Source organism: Monodelphis domestica, chromosome 4, assembly GCF_027887165.1.
Source record: "Monodelphis domestica isolate mMonDom1 chromosome 4, mMonDom1.pri, whole genome shotgun sequence".
Classification (NCBI taxonomy): Eukaryota; Metazoa; Chordata; class Mammalia; order Didelphimorphia; family Didelphidae; genus Monodelphis; species Monodelphis domestica.
In genome coordinates, this window is record NC_077230.1 from 79,170,073 (window position 1) to 79,191,267 (window position 21,195).

A 21,195-nucleotide genomic window follows, 5' to 3' on the forward strand; every position below is an offset into this window, starting at 1 on the left:
TTGCTTCTTGTTTCTGTCAGAATATGGCTGAAAGGAAGTTTTGGTGGAAGATGGTGGGAGAAACTCATTTTGTAATGAGGACAAGGGAGAAGAAATCATTTATATCTGAACTTCTAAAGAGACACATTCCTCTTTGCCTTCCACTGGAATCCCTCAAGGTTGAAGCATGCAACAAAAATCATAATGGCAATAATATCAATTGCCTTCATTGATATTGCACTTTTAGTTTGCAAATTGTTAAACATAAACTGTCTCACTCCGTTACGGGCACCTTGAGGGCAGGGGCTGACTTTTACATCGGTAATTAATAAAAGTTTATGATTGAGTAATCCTTATAACAATCATGTGTGATAGACTATATTGGTTATTACTTGGAAAAATATCTCAAAGGTCATTTACCCCCTCATTTTCAGAGGGGGAATTGAATTCCACAGTGGTTAACTCCTCCAGGACCCCAGAACTAGCAAATGTCATGGGAAAGATTTGAACCCAAGTTTTCTTGACTCCAAGTTCAGGACTCTATCTACTACATCATACTGCTTCTAAATTATTATGCTAGACAGATGACTTACCTACTAGATTTTTGAACTGAGTTAAATGACTTGCTAATGTTCAATCAGCCAGTAAATTTCCATGATGGAATTCAAAGCATGTCATACTCTTCTTGACTCCACATGTTATGCTTTTTTCAGAACTTGAAAATATGTGCAATTATTTGGTAGGTATCAATTATTTGTCATTATGTGTACCATCCCAAAGGATGATAACCGAGAGGAAAAGTAACATACTCTATCAAGTCAGCTTGGTCATCATCTCCCTGTAGCTTGAGTATTCCATAAGCCAACCCAAATATGATTATGTACAATGTCTATAACAGAAAGCTAGAAAGAGGGCCCCATTCAGCAAGATGATTTATTAGGATTGAGTTTCTAGAACAACATAAAAATCTCCCTAAGCATTCTCCTTAATGCTTTACTTTATGTGACAGCTGTCGAGTGATATATTGTCTGACAATTTCCACGATGACTATATAAACACATTTTTGTTGGTGCCTAGTATATTAGGAAGTGTCTATTGGCTAATATATGTAGTGACCAGAATAAGTTCTGCTTTGCTTAATGTGGCTAATAGAGTTTTCCATACTTGACAAAAATAGCTTGACATTGTGCCATCGCTCTCTCAGTAACAACTCAAAAGTAAAGCGTCAGGGAAAGAGGAGGGCAGCAAGAGCAATCTATAAGTTTCATTTCCGCTCTGAGTGAATCACACAGATGTGTCTGCAATTTTCGGTTTAAATGTTCTCTATGGAATTAGGAATTCTTTCCTCTCTGTTTATGTGACCCCATAACATTCTCAAGGCCTTGGATAGCCAGACTTACCAGGTAAAGAGAGGAAGAATAGACTGATTCTTTGGTGGGAAGAAATACATAGCAAAGATATTAAAAAATGAGTGAATACTTCTAAAAGTCAATGACTGATCATCATGGTTTTGAGCTAGTTTTTAGAAAGGGTATCCATAAAGAGTAAGGCACTAAAGACAGAAAATATTGCCAGACCTGCTTCCTTTCTGCCAAGAGTACCCTGACAACATACCATTTTAGAGTGGGAAGAGAATTGGACTTAACATAAGGACAGAATTGGACCTGAGGTCTACTACTTATTAGCTATGTGAACAGGGACAGGAAATTTTCTCAGTCTTAATTTCTTCATCTATCAAGTGGGGGTCATTAAACTTATACCACTTTTGTTGAAGCAGTGTTGTGGGACACAACTTTTTTTAACCAAATGCAATTTTATTTGTTATAAAACAAACAATGATCATTAAGGTAAAAGGGACAGAGAAAACCTCAGGTGAGGATCAGGTAAAAGACACCCCTATGCAGTTTTAGAACAGCCACTCCTTTGAAAAGTGCTAAAGAAGGCCAATATTGGTCATATAATTGTACCCAAAAACATTAGACAGCTAAGAGTTGTCCCTTGCTATATTGTGGTTCATTTATTGCGGCTTCACTGTATCATGGGTTAAAAAAAAATCTAATTCTGTATCGTGGAGTTTTCATTATATTGTGGGATTTTGCAGATGAATACATGTTATTGTATACAATGGAAATGCAGTACTACTGTTTTTGCAACTTAGCCAATGTGAGATTGTACATGGCACACTATTGTCTTAGGGAATGAAAGGAATGAAAAATCAACTACAGAGCTGTGTTCTGTATCCTGGGCACTGATTGACTCAATGACTGGAGCATCAGTCTGTTTCCTCTCCCTCTACTTCCTGGATTTTCACCTATCATGGGAGGCAGGGCTGGTCTCTGGAGCATAACTCATGCAATAGGTGAGGGATCACTGTAGTCAACAAAAAAGTCCTAAAGTATTACCAGTGCAGCAAATTATGCCCTAAAGCAAATCATATTATGGTTCATGTTTTCTATGTAAGTCAAATACTAAATTAGATGATATATGTAAAGGGTTTCATAAAGACACTTTTAAAACACTGCATAAATGTTAGCAATTATCTCTCTGGAAATTTACGTAAAACAGTAGATAAATAGTCATTCCTGGAGTCAGAAAGATTTATATTCTTGAGTTCAAATTAGCCTTAGACATTTACTATGTGATCCTTTGCAAGTCATATAACCCTGTTTGCTTCAATTTCTTCATCTATAAAATGAGTTGGAGAAGGAAATAGCAAACCACTATAGCAGTTTGCCAAGAAAACCCAAAAATAGAATCATGGAGAATTGGAAATGACCCAAACAACAGAACAACAATATAATTATTCTAACTCCCTTTGAAAATCTTTGAAAATGAAACCACACCCCAAATTTCCCACTAGAACTAGGAATGAAAACCATAGAATTTTTTTTAATAATTGGCTATAATAAGATGAGGCACATGGAATATGACAAATCACATAACAAAGAGAATTTTCTTTGAAAACAAGACTATTCAGCTATTGAATATATATGACTAAAATTCCTATTGGTTAGTTTGGAAGACATTTTAACTTAAAAACAAACATGCAAAATCAGGGTTGTTGTGAGGAAATAACTGTCTTTTCCTATAATATTCTCCATTCTTATCTTTCTCTTGGAATTTCTGGTTCAGTTCAATGAACAACTAAATGTCTAGCTTCTACATAAGTCATTTTCTGATTCCCCCTATAGTTAATGTTCCCATTATCCACACCTACAGAATTTACTTTGAATGTGTTTTATATTTCTTACTTGTGTTTATGTTGTTTTCTGCATTAGAATATAAGATCCTTGAAGGAACAGACTGTTTCGTTTTTGGTTTTGTAACTCCTACAAATAGCATAATGTCTGGCACATAAATGCTCATTAAATTAAATTATATCCTGTAAAGTTCTATACAATCAGGAGCTGGCATTAGTGCTACCAAATAATGTCTTTCCTTTAGAAATTATATCTCCAACACAGGCCCTACCTATTGCTCATTTGATAACTATTCTCATAAGGAGAGGAATACACTGTTCCAGCGATTCCAATGAATCTTTTTGGGTGCCAGGGACAGAAGTCCCAATGGACCTCTACCAGGTACAAAATTAGAGTAGCCCAGGAAATTAGCTCTTATAGAACTAATAGGAAAGGTCCTAGCCCACTGTTTGTATTCCTAAGGGATAGGAGGTAGATAAAAGAAGATAAAGGGCAACGGTCTTGTTAGAGCATGGAAACTCTGAAGAAAAAAAGAAAACAGAAGATTTGTGGGAACAAAAATGAGGACACTCTAAAGGGCTATACATAGGAAAAGTATAAAAAGCCTTTCTAAAAGCAAGGAAACATTCTTAAGCTCAACTTCCATAACTCTAAGAAACAGTATAAGAGAGAATCTTGGCTCAGCATCAAGAAGGCAGAATAAAGGTGACCATTTCATCTCCTTTTCTTCTCCTTTTCATAAAATCTGGTAGGCTTATTGAAACTTACAAGCAATTTGTAGGGCCTATGAGCCTAGTTGTCTGGACATCATAGGAGATGAAATGACTTACTCTAATCTGAAAAGGAGTAATAACTAAGAGACTTTCCACTCCTTGATGTTGGAGGGAGGATGGGAGATCATAATAAATAAATGAAGGAAGGAATGAATGAATACATGAATACATGGATAAATAAATAAAATAACACATGATAAATGAATGAATGAATAAATAAATAAATGAGTGAACAAACTTTTAATTTAATTAGTTAATTAATTGATTAATTAAAGGTCTTGAGGGAATTCCCACATAGCTCTTTTGTGTCCTGACTGGTATAATTAAAAAATATTATTAATAAAAGAGCTACCCTCCATGACCACCTTTTTAATAGTTATTTGTCACCAGGCAGTAACATAAAAGAGTCACAACATTCTTCCTTACTCCCACATAGGAAGAAGCCCCCCCCCAAAAAATAATAGTTCCAAAGGATCTTAGTAAATAATAGCTTCAAACAAAGAACAAAATTTCATATAACATTACCAGTAGAAATGGAGGGAGAGGATGTTGTTAGAGCTAAACAGAGCCACAGTGTCAAAAGGCTTTAAGGGAGCATGCAAAAGGACCTGTGATTGGTGTCACCAACAGGTAGCAAGGCAGTGTTGTTGGCAGGTGGTGAATCCTGAGAAATATTCCAACTACAACACAACCCCTTCTTACAAACAACCTTGAGCACTACCAATATGAGAGTTTGCATTAAATTAAACCGCTTCTTATATAAGCAGGAATGGACAGAATTGGACATTATTGTACTACTTGATTTTTCCTACATATTTACTTTAGATTCTTTTTTAATTGAAATTTTCTTAATGTATTATAACCTGAAGAAAGACCTAAAAGATCTTGAAAAAATTCAATAACTTCTGATATTCTGTAGTTGTTAAACAGTTCATAAGTGGAATGCAGGTAGGGGTATGACCATTAAGAACATCATGAATCTCTTACAAATGAAATGCATATAAGCCCGTCCTTTTATTTAGGATCTCACTACAAAATTTCATCTTGTTAGACTCAGTTTTCACTGAAATACAAAATAAACATTTACAATTCATAAAAATATTATTTTATTTATAAGCAAACTTTGGCCACTTTGTAGGGATTTTTTTACTACATATGAGGTCTGATCCATATTTGCCTAATTATGTTTGCACAATAATGTACAGTCTATATGTTATACTTTTGTCCATGAAATGTCAAGAGGACCAGAGGAAGAATTTGAACACATTGGTTATAAGCCTGCTAGATGTTTAGGAAGATATAATCTCAAGTAGTAGAGACTTTTATACTAAACACTGGATCTCAAGTGGAACCCTTGAGAACAGAAAAATTAAGATAGTGCTAACTCAGTTTTCCATCTCTTTCACTCTTCCTAGCTTTATGATAAAATGCCACATTCCTATGGCACACTAAAAAATCCCCTTACTGTTGTTAGCCTCTAGGTCAAGATGTCTAAAAGATATATATTCTCTAGTGAGAAAATCCCATTTTTTCAAGTCTAGGGATAAGAAAGTGTAAAGAAAGTAGGAGGGTCAGGAAAGATAACTCAAATCTTTTTCTGGACCTTCTAAACATTTCATTTCTCTCAGTCCCCAAATATCCACCCTTGTCTCTTGCCTTCCTCATATATTTCTAGTCTTTTCTTTAAAAAAAAATGGGATGGGAATGGTGTGTGAGAACTTGGACTTACTGCTCACAGAACTTATTTCCCACAGTGCAATCAGTGGTCCATTTGGTTATAGTGTATGATGCAAACCTCAGGACTGGAATGTGATCCAGTAATGCAGAATGCTGAAATTGGAGTTAGGAAACTTTGGTTTAAGAACTAATCCTAGTTTGAATCCCAGAACTAACATTAAATTTCATTATTTTTTTCAGGGTTTTTTTGCTTTTTTTTCTTTCTTTTTACTAATTAAATGTAATAACAAATTTCCACATTAATTTTCCAAAGTCATATGATCCAAACCTTCTCTCTTCTTCCCTCTCCTCTCCTGGTGCTGGCAAGCAATTCTATTTGGGTTAAACATGTATTATCACATAAAACATGTTTCTATAGTATTCATTTTCATAAGTGAATAATATTATAAAACAAAACCTCAAGACATATCCAAAGAAACAATTGAAAAATCATATCCTTTCATCTACATTCCAACTCCAACAGTGCTTTCTCTGGAGGTGGATAGCATCTTTCTCATAAGTCCCTCAGAATTGTCCTACATCTTTGTATTGCTGACAATATCTAATTCTCTCACATTTGATCATTTCACAAATATTGCTGTTATTGTGTACAATGTTCTCCTGGTTCTGCTTATTTCACTCTGCATCAGTGCATTTGTTGATACTGGATTTCTTGATGATACTGGGTAATTCACTTCTCCTTTAGTTCTCAGATTTCTCATGTGTAAAATTAGGAGATTGGACAATACAGGATTTCTATCTTTGGGACAAAGAACTTTAAAAAATATTTAGATTAATGTATTTCAATATAATTGGTTTCCTTTGTAATTCTATGCATTTTACTTTATGCATTTAAATACCTTATTCTGAGAATGGGTATATCAGCTTCACCAGATTTCCAAAGGTATCCATCACACAAAAAATAGCTAGAACCCTTAGAATGGATTATCCACAAATTTAGGACTTCTTTTAAGTATTATAGTAGCCTCTCCCGAAAATAAACTAGTACCACCAGGTGTGAGAGAACTAAATAAGGACTCAGTGTGACAAGGCTCTTGCTGGGGTCTGTGTGTGATAGAACTCTTTCATTTTCCTTTGCTTCTTGATTATGTGTTCTCTAAGGTAAATAGTGGTCCCTGTTTCCTACTTTCCATCATTTCAGAACTTATAGGGGGAAGCAATGAGGAAACCAGAGCAAAGATAAGCTAGGTGGCAGGTCTACCTCCTGCTCAGGGCCATGACCTTTTCAGGAATCCATTACTCATTAAACCAGATTATTTTTTCCTGAAAGGGCAGAGAGTGATAAACATTGGGAAAGAATTTAAAGACATAGGGGAAAAGTCACTTCCCTAAGCCAGGTTTACTTATCAGTGAGTTCCCAGGGTAGTATAGTGTGGCATAGGTCTGTGAAAAACTGTCTGAGCTCCCTAATGATCTCCAGTGGGAAGAAGGCAATTCCTTCTACAGCTGTAATGACAAACTTTAATTGTTTTCTTTTTTGAAATTCTGACTCATCTGACAATTTTGAAAAAAAAAACAACACAAAAAAACAACTAATAATAGAATACCTGAATGAATTAGGGGTATATTTCCTACCTTCTTAATTTTTTTTTATTTTCTCAATTTTAATTAAATTACAATATACTATTTCTATCTATACTTTAATAGAAATGAGGTATCATATCTAGAGTTTAGGAAAGAGGGGAAATATAAAAATAAGAAAGAAAATAAATCAGGAATCTTTATATCTGGATGAGTTTTATGCCACAAGACCAGACTTGAGGACATGCCATGATAATTGACAGTGTCTTTAATTGCAAGAGAGCCCAGGAGCCTCCATGGATATCAACTTGGGACCCATAGATGCTTGTACAAGTATATACCAGGACTTGCTCAAAAACATCTGCTCTTCAGTAGTGTGAAATGATTAGGCATTTCTGTCATTCAAACTAGATAAGCCTAGTTAGAATAAATTAAGTTTCTCTTCCCTTTCAGGCTTCTACATAAAGATCAGTGAAATTTAGTGCTTGGACTTCTTTTATCACTCTTTTCTAAACCACCTGCAATCTGCCCAGTGGTATGATAATTCAAATAAAAACCCATCAGTTGACTTCTGGATAAACATGGTGGCAGTCTAGACACAAGACTCTTCCTCTCCTTAGCACCCACCAATGTAGACTACCTCAAAAGAGCAAAAAAACCAAATTCATAAGAATGAAGGGACACTACAGTAGGGCGCAGCATTAAAGGCAGGTGGGATTTGGGCATTTCCACACTATAAGGGGGTGAGAAATCTCCCATCAAAACGTGAGGTGATCTACCCTTCCCCACCCCACCTACGGAGCCAGAGTCAGAGCTAGTATGCGCCAGAATCAGCGAGGGAGTAAGGGGCACCTCTAGGCCCTTGGGATTCAAAGATCAAGAGAAACATGAAAAGGTAATTAAGAAAAAAAGGGGAAAATGTTTTTTATTCAAACTCTCTTCTTTAAGGACTATAATTAGATCAAATTATATATATTTATATATGCAGAAAATATGATTTGTAACTCAAAAATTATATTCACTTTTATAGTAATTAGAAGAATCATTCACAGGAGTAATTTGGGACATTGAGGGCTTTAAGATGATATGCAAAAAGAAAAAGGGAGTGGGGAGAATTGATGATGGCACCAAGAGAAACTTGAAGATATAAAATAAATAAGATAATCTTTATCATACAAAGATACACATGGGAAGGGGAGGGGAAGAATACTCTTATAAGAGAGAAAGGAAGAGAGTGCTAATATTTCATACTTAGTCCTTACTCTCAGAGAAATCAATTCTGAGAGGGAAGAGCATCTAGATCCATTGGGGTCTTGAATTCTATCTTATCCTACAGGGAGATTGATACGGGAAAACTAAGGTGGGGTAGGAAGGGGGGAGTACAAAAAGGGAGGGAAAGAGAGGGGGGAAAGAATTTAACAGACCCTAAAAATAAATAAGAAGGGAACAAAAATGGAGCAGCCAGAAAGGGAAGCATATTAAGGGAGGGGATTAGGGTGATTGATCAAAAGTAAACCACTGGTTTAAAAGAAAATAGCAATATCAAAATGATGGGGAATACACAAGTGACACACATAACTTTGAACATGAATGGGATGAACTCTCCCCAAAAAAATGAAAACAAATATGAGAGTAGCTTAGAATCCAAAATCCTACCATATGTTGTCAACAAGAAACACACCTGAGGTGGGTAGATACTCACAAGGTTAGAATTAAAGGTTGGAGCAAAACCCATTGACCTCAACTGATAGAAAGAAGGCAGGAGTTGCATACATGATATCTGAAAAAGCCAAAGTAAAATAGATCTGATTAAAAGGGATAGGGAAGGTAAATACATCCTGATAAAAGGGAGTATAGACAATGAGGAAATATCAGTAATCAACATGTATGCACCAAATGGTATAGCATCCAGATTTCTAAAGGAGAAACTAGTGGAATTGAAGGAGGAAATAGATAGTAAAACTATGGTAGTGGAAGACTTGAATCTACCACTATCAAATTTAGATAAATCAAATAAAAAATAAATAAGAAAGAGGTTAAAGTGGTGAATGAAATATTAGAAAAATTAGAGCTAATAGATATATGGAGAAAAATAAATACTGAGGGACAAAAAGGAATATGCCTTCTTTTCAGCAGCACATGGTACATTCACAAAGATTGATCATGTACTAAGACATAAACATGGCAAACAAATGCAGTAAAGCAGAAATAATAAATGCAACCTTTTCAGATCATAACACAATAAAAATAATGATGAATAAGGGTACATGGAGAGCCAAATCAAAATTTAATTTGAAATTAAATAATATGATTCGCCAAAATCAGTTAGAGAACAAATCATAGAAACAATTAATAATTTCACTGAAGAAAATGACAGTGATTAGACATCCTTTCAAAATCTATGGGATGCAGCCAAAGCAGTACTCGGGGGGCAATTTATATCCTTGAGTTCATATATTAACAAATTAGGGAGGGCAGAGGTAAATGAATTGGACCTGCAATGAAAGAAAACAAATTAAAAACTCCTGGAAGAAAACTAATTTAGAGATCCTAAAAATTAAGGAAAAATTAATAAAATAAAAAGTGATAGAACTATTGAACTAATTAATAAGATTAGAAGCTGGTATTAAAAAAAAACAAAATAGAGAAAGTACTTGTCAATCTAATTAAAAAAGGAAAGCAGAAAATGAAATTAACAGTATCATAGATTAAAAGGGAGACCTCACCTCCAATGAAGAGGAAATTAAGGCAATCATTAAAAACTATTTTGCCCAATTATACGGCAATAAATATGTCAATCTAGGTGATATGGATGAATATTTATAAAAATATAAATTAGCAAGATTAACAGAAGAAGAATTAAAATTCTTAAATAGCCCCATATCAGAAAAAGAAATTGAACAAGCCATCAAAGAACTCCGTAAGAAAAAATTCCCAGGGCCTGATGGATTCACAAGCAAATTTTATCAAACATTCAAAGAACAGCTAATCCCAATACTATACAAACTATTTGATATAATAAGCAAAGACGGAGTTCTACCAAATTCCTTTTATGACACAAATATGGTACTGATTCCAAAGTCAGGCAGGGCAAAAATAGAGAAAGATAACTATAGACCAATTTCCTTAATGAACATAGATGCAAAAATCTTAAATAAGATACTAGCAAAAAGACTCCAGCAAGTGATCAGGAGGGTTATTCACTATGGTCAGGTGGGATTTATATCAGGCATGCAAGGATGGTTCAATATTAGGAAAACCATCCACATAATTGACAATATCAACAAGCAAACCAACAAAAAACACATGATTATCTCAATAGACTCAGAAAAAGTCTCACAAAATACAACACTCATTCCTACTGAAAACTATCTAAAACCATCACCCAACATCATGTGCAATGGGGATAAACTAGATGCATTCCCAATAAGATCAGGAGTGAAACAAGGATGCCCATCATCACCGCTATTATTTAACATTGTACTAGAAACACTAGCAGTAGCAATTAGAGAAGAAAAATAAATTGAAGGTATTAAAATTGGCAAGGAATAGAACAAGCTATCCTTCTTTGTGGATGATATGATGGTCTACTTAAAGAATCCTGGAGAATCAACTAAAAAGCTAGTGGATATAATCAACAACTTTAGCAAAGGTGCAGGAAATAAAATAAACCCATATAAGTCATCAGCATTTCTATATATCTCCAACACAGCTCAGCAGCAAAAATTAGAAAGAGAAATTCCATTTAAAATCACCCTAGACAATATAAAATACTTAGGAATCTATCTGCCGAGACAAACACGGGCACTATATGAACACAACTACAAAACATTTCCACACAATTAAAACTAGATCTAAACAATTGGAAAAACATTAATTGCTCAAGAGGAGGATTAGATAACATAATAAATATGACCATCCTACCCACACTTATTTACTTATTTAGTGCCATACCCAGAAAAAAACCTGTTATGGTTTAACTTTGTTATAAGTTATATTATATATATAAATATATATATATATATATATATTATAATTTAATTTGGAAGAAATGGAAGAAAAAAGATCAAGGATATCCAGGGAAATCATGAAAAAAAAATGCAAAGGAAGATGGCATTGCAGTCCCAGATCTCAAACTATACTATAAAGCAGTGGTCATCAAAACAATATGATACTGACTAAGAGACAGAAAGGAGGATCAGTGGAATTAACTTGGGGTAAGTGACTTCAGCTAGACAATCTATTGTAAGCCCAAAGGTCCCAGCTTTAGGGACCAAAATCCACTATTTGATAAAAATTGATAAAATACTTCTGAGAAAATTGGAAGACTGTATGGGAGAGATTAGGTTTGGATCAACACCTCACTATAAGCAAATTATGTGAACACAGAAGAGTATATATGTCAGACCTTTGTGAAAGGATTTTAAAACCAAGCAAGACTTAGAAAAAGTCACAAAATGTAAAATAAATAATTTTGATTACATCAAATTAAAAAGGTTTTGTACAAACAAAACCAATGTAACCAAAATTAGAAGGGAAGTATCAAATTGGGAAATAATCTTCATAAGAAAAACCTCTGAAGAAGGTCTAATTACTGAAATTTACAAAGAGCTAAATCAATTGTACAAAAAAATCAAGTCATTCTCCAATAGATAAATGGGTAAGGGACATGAATGGACAATTTTCAGTCAAAGAAATCAAAACCATTAATAAGCACATGAAAAAGTGTTCTAAATCTCTTATAATCAGAGAGATGCAAATCAAAACAAGTCTGAGGTATCACCTCACACCCAGCAGATTGGTTAACATGACAGCAAAGGAAAGTAGTGAATGCTGGAGGGGATGTGGCAAAGTTAGGACATTAATTCATTGCTGGTGGAGTTGTGAATTGACCCAACCCAATTTTGGAGGACAATTTGGAACAATGCTCTAAGAGTGCTAAAAGACTGTCTGCCCTTTGATCCAGCCATAGCAGAACCATAAGAATATTGTACACAGAGACTGATACACTGTGGTACAAACGAAAGCAATGGACTTCTCCATTAGTGTCAATGCAGTGATCCTGAACAACTCGGAGAGATGTATGAGAAAGATGCTATCCACATTCAGAGGAAAAACTGTGGGCGTAGAAACACAGAAGAAAAACAACTGCTTGATTACATGGGTCAAGGGGGATATTACTGGGGATGTAGACTCTAAATGAACATCCTAGTGCAAACACCAATAGCCTGGTAATAGGTTCTGATCAAGAACACATGTAATACCCAGTGGAATTGCGCATCGGCAAAGGGCAGGGCTGGGGGGGGGGGAGGAGGAAGGAATAGAATATTATTTTTGTAACCAAGAAATAATATTTGAAATTGACCAAATAAAATAAAATAAATAAATAAAAACCCACCAGTTCTTTCCTATTTACTTCAGGATCTGTGAACTGTGATGTCCAAATGGAAAGTAGGAGACTTTCTCAGTATGTGGATAAAGGAGAGAGTGACTTTCAGCACTGGTCCTTTTTTGTGCATTCTTCTGAGACTCAACTTACTACATAGGCATCATCTGCCTGACTAGGAACTGTTGATATACATAAGAATGGGCTTTATAGGGCATACCAGTTACTAATCACAGTAACTATGATAATGAATGAAATCTCCTAATTTTTCTGGCACTAGAATGACTTCTACACAAAAATATAGGATTGTTCACTTAAGGTCTTCCAGAAGGGATCACTTCTTGTTGATATTCCCTCAAATATCCAAACATATAGTTCCTTAATCTTTCTAAATCTGATAAACTTTATCAACTTTATTTTAGCACTACACATGATGAGTCATAACTTTGATCTTGCCATTTAGCATGTATTTCCATTTCCATGTTGAAGAACTAAAATTCTTTATCTGATCAAATCTTTTTTTTGTCCCATCTCTTTGTATCTCTTTATTATCCTTGAATTTATTCATCATCACTATGACTTCCAATACCTACTTTCCCAGATTTTCCTCCCATTTCAATTTTGATTCCTTTTGAATAAGTTCAAATTTCCACTATCTTATATGCTAAAATTTCTTATTCCATAATCTTTTCCCACAACATATCATGTTGGGATACATACCAGCCTTGGATTAAACTGATTATCTGCTTCCTTTGATGCTGCTTGCATGCTGCTGAATGGTGGTAGAAGAAGTCAGAAAATCATACTGGCTGGGTCAGTATTATTTAATCTCAACTGATCTCTTACTGCAACAAGACAATCCTGTCTCCTACTCTTTTCAATGTCTATTCTAAACTTGCTCTTCTTTCTTCAAGTCCATCCTCTCAGCTAAGTAACTTACCTCATTCTTCATAGAAAAGTTGAGGCCATTGACTACGAGATCGTTATTTTCCTCATTTCACAACCTCAACATTATTCTCTACTTTCTCCTCTTTCACTTCTAACTCTGATAGTGATGTAAATATTATTTTTGAAAAGCCAAATGTCTCTTTGATTCTAGTATATAGTATCTTCTCCAGAATATTATCCCTCTTATCACTGTCTCTCTATCTACTCATTCCTTCTCTGTTGCCTATAGTTGTGCCTAAATCTCTCCCTTTCTCCTAAAAAAAACCCAAACTAGAACCTGCTATCCCCAATACTGCTGCCTTACAGTTCTCCCCTTTCTCAGATAACCCCCCTGAAGAAACTATTTAAATTTAGTGCTTGAACTTCTTTTGTCATTCTCTTCTAAACCACATGCAATCTGCCCAATGGCATGATCATTTCACCTGTGCTTTCCTTTGTACTTTAGGAACCAAAAAAATTTTTCTATTAGAAAGTTCAACTTCTTCACAACTTGGTCCGTTCCTTATTCTCAGTTATTGTATATGTTACTCCTCCATGTGCTCTAATATTCATCTATAGTGGGGTAAGTATTATTTATTACATGTGACATGTGATCTCCTATTGACATGGTTCTTGCAACAACTATCTCCCTTTCCTGGAAAACTCTCACTCCTCACCCTGCTTTTAGAATACTTGCTTTCCTTGGCTCATATGCCACCTTTCCTTGTTGCCCCTATAAGCCTTTCCTTGTTGCCCGCCCCCCCCCGACATTAGCGTTATCTTGTATCTACTTTTGTGTCTCTTATTCATTTTTAACACCATACATATTTCTTCACCACCAGAATGTAAACTCTTTGAAAGCAGGAACTATTTTTATCTTTTTTTTTTTTGGCACAGAATGGCAAGTAGTAAGCTTTTAATTGAGCAGGTAGGTGAAACAATGAATTGAAAGCCAGGTCTGGAGTAAGGAAGATGTGAGTTCAAATATGGCCTCAGATTCTAGCTGTGTAACACTGGACAAGTCACTTAACCCTGCTTGGCTCAGTTTCCTCATCTGTAAAATAAGCTGGAAAATGAAATGACAAACCAATACATTATCTTTGCCAAGAAAATCTTGAACAGGATCACAAAGTCAGACAGGACTGAAAAATGACAAAAAAAACCCCACAAAATTATTAATAAATGCATATTGCTAAAGCAATTCCTAGAAACATTTTAGAGAAATTTTATCTCCACTTATTTGTCAGATTATATCCATGAGTACTGAGGTCTTTTTAAACTCTTAAATTTTTTGAATGAATGATTTTGGCTTTTGCTCATATGAGGAGAATGCTTCCATATCAAACACTAGAAAACCTTTTCTAAGCTATAAAAGCATAAAAACTTCAACTCTCTTACTTCTTTCTTTCAAAACCTCCAACTTTCAGTCACCTTTCTTCCTTCCTAAAAAAGGTTTGGGATTTAAAAGATTTCCACGTGGAATATATAAAAGAAAAAAGAAGCAGTCCCTTCACAATGGGATCCAAAATCCCTCATCTTAAAGATAATGTTGAGTTGCTTTAAGACATCTTCATAACTAAGAAATTTATCTTTTTATACATCAGAAATGGTCACCCACATTCTTTTAAAACTCTGGGATAATGCACACAAAGTATAATCTTTAGATTACATTGCTCTCCCCTTCCCCCCCATTAAATAATCTGTTTATTTCATTACCTGAATAGTTAGGAATGTAGGAAGATTAAACAATTCTTATAGACTGGTAAATAATTTCAATTTTGATTTAGAAAAAAAAAAGCTACAATTTTTGTCAGACTGTGAAATATTGTAGCTATCCCAAGTGAAGCGTCAAGCAGAAAAAGATTCGCATAAAAGCTTAGTATCAGAGTTTCACTTATGATCATATTTATTTGTTTTTGAATGTTTTCCACATCTAATCAATTAGATTTTGTGTGTACTTATGTATATTAAAGATACTGTAAAACAGTCCTGTAGGAAATGACAAATATGATGAAAACAGAGAAGCATATAAAAATTCACATGAACAGATTCAAAGTGAAGTAAGAGGAGCCAAAGAAAAATATATACAATGAATACAGCAATGTTAAGTGAGAAGAATAACCACCCAAAAAATTAAAGATATGAATGTTCTAAAATGAAAAAGAAGCATAAAATAGAAGCCTTCTCAATAAGATCAGGAGTGAAACAAGGATGCCCTCCTTGTTTATCACCTCTATTATTTATCACCTCATTAATATAATATTATTATATTATCACTTCATTATCACCTCTATTATGTAGCATTGTACTAGAAACACTAGCTGTAGCAATTAAAGAAGAAAAAGAAATTGAAGGTATTAAAACAGGCATTGAGGAGACCAAGCTATCACTCTTTGCAGATGATATGATGGTCTACTTAAATAATCCTAGAGAATCAACCAAAAAGCTAGTAGAAATAATCAACAACTTTAGCAAAGTTGCAGGAAATAAAATAAAACCACATAAGTCATCAGCATTTCTATATATTTCCAACACATCTCAGCAACAAAAATTAGAAAGAGAAATTGCATTTATAATCCCTAGACAATATAAAATAGTTAGGAACCTATCTGCTGAGACCAATAGGAACTATATGAACACAACTACAAAGCACTTTCCTCAAAATTAAAACTAGATCTAAACAATTGGAAAAACAATGATTGCTCCTGGGTATGATGAGCTAACATAATAAAAATGACCATCCTACCCAAATTAATTTACTTATTTAGTGCCATACCCATTGAACTACCAAAAACTTTTTTACTGAATTAGAAAAAAACATAACAAAATTCATTTGGAAGAACAAAAGATCAAGGATATCCAGGGAAATAATGAAAAAAAAATGCAAAGGAAGGAGGCCTTGCAGTCCCAGGTCTCAAACTATACGATAAAGAAATAGCCATCAAAACAATTTGGTACTGGCTAAGAGACAGAAAGGAGGATCAGTGGAACAGGCTTGGGGTAAGTGACCACAGCAAGACAGTCTATGATTAGCCTAAGGATCCCAGCTTTTGGAACCAAAATCCACTATTTGATAAAAATTGCTGGGAAAATTGGAAGACAGTATGGAAGAGATTAGGTTTGGATCAAAGTCTCACACCCTACACCAAGATAAACTCAGAATGGGTGAATGACTTGAATATAAAGAAGGAAACTATAAGCAAATTAGGTGAACACAGAATAGTATACTTGTCAGATCTTTGGGAAAGGAAAGACTTTAAAACCAAGCAAGAGCTAGAAAAAAAATCACAAAATATAAAATAAATAATTTTGACTACATCAAATTAAAAAGTTTTTGTACAAACAAAACCAATGCAACCAAAATTAGAAGGGAAGCAACAAAGTGGGAAACAATCTTCATAACAAAAACCTCTGACAAAGGTCTAATTACTCAAATTTATAAAAAGCTAAATCAATTGTACAAAAAATCAAGCCATTCTCCAATAGATAAATGGGCAAGGGACATGAATAAGCAATTTTCAGTTAAAGAAATCAAAACAATTAATAAGCACATGAAGAAGTGTTCTAAATCTCTTATAATCAGAGAGATGCAAATCAAAACAACTCTAAGGTATCACCTCACACCCAGCAGATTGGTTAACATGACAGCAATGGAAAGTAATGAATGCTGTAGGGGATGTGGTAAAGTTGGGGCATTAATTCATTGCTGGTAGAGTTGTGAATTGATCCAACCATTCTGAAGGATAATTTGCAACTACGCCCAAAGGGCACTAAAAGACTGTCTGCCCTTTGATCCAGCCATACCACTGCTGGGTTTGTACCCCAAAGAGATAATAAGGAAAAAGACTTGTACAAGAATATTCATAGCTGTGCTCTTTGTGGTGGCAAAAAATTGGAAAATGAGGGGATACCCTTTGATTGGCAAATGGCTGAACAAATTGTGGTATATGTTGGTGATAGAATACTATTGTGCTCAAAGAAATAATAAACTGGAGGAATTCCATGGAGACTGGAACAATCTCCAGGCATTGATGCAGAGTGGGAGGAGCAGAACCACAAGAACATTGTATACAGAGACTGATACACTGTGGTACAATCAAATATAATGGACTTCTCCATTAGTGGCAATTCAGTGATCCTGAACAACTTGGAGGGACCTATGAGAAAGAACACTATTCAGGTTCAGATGGAAAACTGTGGGAATAGAAACACAGAAGAAAAACAATTGCTTGATTACATGGGTTGAGGGGACATAGCTGGGAATGTAGTCTCTAAATGAACATCCTAATGCAAACACCAACAACATGGAAATGGGTTTTGATCAAGGACACATGTAATACCCAGTAAAAGTGTGCATCAGCTACAGGAAGGGTGAGGGGAGGGGAAGGAGGGAAATAATATGATTCTTGTAACCAAGGAATAATGTTCTAAATTGACTCAATAAATAAATATATAAAAATTAAAAAAATAAAATGAAAAAGAACAAGTTTTGTTCCAAAGATGAAAAATTAGAAGATACCTTTATCCTCATCTTTGCAGAGGTGTGGAGCACACAGGTGAGTAACATATATTTTTAGATTTATTCAATGCAATAAAGAGCTTTATTATTTTTCTCTTCTTTAAAACAAGCTTTGGGGAAAGAGAGATTGCTCAGTGGATGATAGCTAGGCCTGGAGATAGTAGTAGGACCTGGGTTTAAATCTGACCTCAGATATTTCCTAGCTGTGTGATTCTAGACAAGTCACTTAACTCCAATTGCCTAGCCCTTGCCACTCTTCTACGTTAGAACTGATACTTGTATGAACTCTAAAACAGAACATGTAGGTAAAACAAAAAAAAGTTTTTATGTGAGATGGCTTTCTAGTGGAAGGAAGGAGAGTGATATGGGGGAAGAAATTTAAATGATATAAATTTCAAAAATTAATAAATATTTCTTTTTTTTAATGTTTATTTGGTCAATTTCAAACATTATTCCTTGGTTACAAAAATCATATTCTATTCCTCCCTCCGCTCCCCCACCCTTCCCATAGCCCACATGCAATTCCACTGGGTATTACATGTGTTCTTGGTCAGAACCTATTTCCATGTTGTTGGTGTTTGCATTAGGATGTTCATTTAGAATCTACATCCCCAATTACATCCCATCTGACACATGAAATCAAGCAGTTGTTTTTCTTCTGTGTTTCTACTCCCATTGTTTTTCCTCTGAATGTGAATAGTGTCAAATATTTCATTTTAATAAAGATTATATGGTTTGTTTGGTAGTGGTATATTTGAGTAACTATATTTTATTGACTTTTATTCTATTCTATTTTACTAGAACTCCACTTGTCCCTAGAATGACAAATACAGCTATCAGTCTTAGTACATGATTCAAAATGCACCCAATAGTTTTTGTGAAGACTATGCCAAGTCTTTTCATACTATAGAATAAATAATAATTATAGTAAAACACTAAGGTTTCTTACCATTTCAACTGCCTCAAAAAATCCATTGCCTCCTACTCCAAGTTCATTGAGCCCTTCTCTCTTTTTATCTCAATGTGGGAAGGAGGCAGGTGGTTATAGTACTGCTGGGTTTTTGATCCATATTACCCAGATATTCAAAGGATATATCTAAACAACTGGGCAGAGACAGAAAGATATTTAAGTCTCTTCTTCCCCAGACCTCTTTTTCTTTTAAAGACTTTAGGAAAATGATAAATTTTATTGGGGAAAAAATAAAAAGAAGAAAAAGATCTGTTTTTATCTAGGGAAAAAAACAAGGCTATTCTTCAACAGACAATTGTGAATTATCTACACCTTCCTTTTCCCAGATTTTTCTAGTTCATGTGACTAAAATTAGAGATTAGGAGGGACCTTTCTTCATGTACCTATCTAACATAATAGCCCAAAATGATTTTGAAATGTTACAGTAAGAATACTAACTTCCTCTCTTCCACATCCATTCTGAGTCGTAAATCTTTTTTTGTGAAGAGGATCCCAAAGGCCTATTTCAACAGACACTGTTTAATAATGATGCCACAAGAAATGAAAGGTACACGTGGCCCTTTCAACTTTCTCAGAAGTGACAGTGTTGCATTGGTATAGAAAGGACAACGGCTGGTACACCATATGCCAAGGGGAACACATACCAGATCCCTCAACTTAAAAGACACAGCTCCCCCCTCCCTCATTTTATGTTATGTTTTAATCAAATATTTTAATGTTTAATTGATCTTCTTCCAGGAGCTTGGAAAATATGGTCTCAGATCACATTCTCAGTGGTCTCCTGCCTTTGCTGCAGTAAGGAGGATCAGCTGCCCAATTTTCTCAGAGCCATCCAGGTATAATACTTGTATGCTGAAAGTGAAAATGCTCCTTAGAGTTCCTTTTAATTCAAACTAAAGGACCATAGTATTGGAAGTGGGGAGCTGTACCTGCCATTAGAATCAGGAAGATGAAGACACAAGGCCAGTTTGGACAAATACTGGCTGTGTGCCTCTGGGCAAGACATTCAACCTCTCACTGCCTCTGGAAACTTCCAGTAGATCAGGTGCTGACACCTTCCTTACAATGAGTTTTCTTGGAACTGTTCCTTATACCAATGAAATTATAATTCCAGACTTTTTTCAAATGGGATCAAATATACCAGATATATTCTTCAGGACTATAAAAGAAATTGTGGGAGAGAATAGTCCAATTAATTCAGCTATGCGTACTGTTATGTTTGAAAAAATAATCACCCCCTATTATGATCAGTTCTAGTTTCAGCCCTAATCTATACATATGAAAATTCTTTCTAGTGTATCCTGACATGGAAAAAATAAAGTAGAAACAGCATGTGTGAAGACCTAGACTTGAATCTCAGCTCCACCATGCACTACTACCTACGTGACCATCAGCAAGTCTATATCAACTTCATCATCTCCACACCATTATCATCAGCAGTAGCAGCCTGAAAGTTAGAAGTCACTGACTTTCATCCCAAGACTGATATTGCCAATTGTATATTCTGTATATGTATTAAGCTAAGTTTCAAGAAACTCTCTAAGACCTCTCAACTAATCAATCAATCAATCGATCAATAATATCTTAATAAATATCTAGCATGTCCGAGGTACAGGGGATACACATATAAAGAACAAAACTATTAAAACTATTAGACTATTATTCTTAAACTATATAAAACTATTAAAAATTTCAAGGATCTTAGTTGTAGATGGCCTGGAAACTTCACCGGCAGATTTTTTTATACCAACAAAAACATAGATGGCATTGGTAGAGATCTCACACTAGTTGGAATCTCAGATCTTTGATATGTGAATCCCAAAGCATGCACACAAGTCCTGTTTCAACTCCTTTTCTCCATTAAATTTTACAGCATATATATATATATATGTGTGTGTGTGTGTGTGTGTATACATATATATATATATATAATCCAATAAAACGTCCAATTGCAGAAATGCCAAAAATCTTTTTTACATCTGTTATTAAGGAAAGTTGATTGAACTACAAAATGGCTACTTAAGTCCTCAGGAAAGATCATGGAATTTCAGAATTTAAAAGTCTACTCTTGTTTCCACTTAGCAATTATCAGATATGGACCTATCTTGTAAAAACTGCATTTTTTTTCCACTGAAGAAGCCTTTAGGGACTAGAAAACACTGGACCAAGTAAAATTAGTCTGA

At 34.7% G+C, this 21,195-nt stretch overlaps 1 long non-coding RNA gene across 1 annotated transcript in view; it reads left to right on the top strand.

Moving 5' to 3' along the window:
- The window catches only part of LOC130454082 (uncharacterized), an 85,737-nt gene extending 64,880 nt beyond the window's left edge, over positions 1–20,857 (top strand). The window contains exons 4-5 of the long non-coding RNA XR_008911754.1: positions 19,751–19,848; positions 20,308–20,857. This is a non-coding gene — a long non-coding RNA (uncharacterized LOC130454082). The remainder of the gene's footprint in view (positions 1–19,750; positions 19,849–20,307) is intronic.
- The last annotated feature ends 338 nt before the right edge of the window (positions 20,858–21,195 follow it).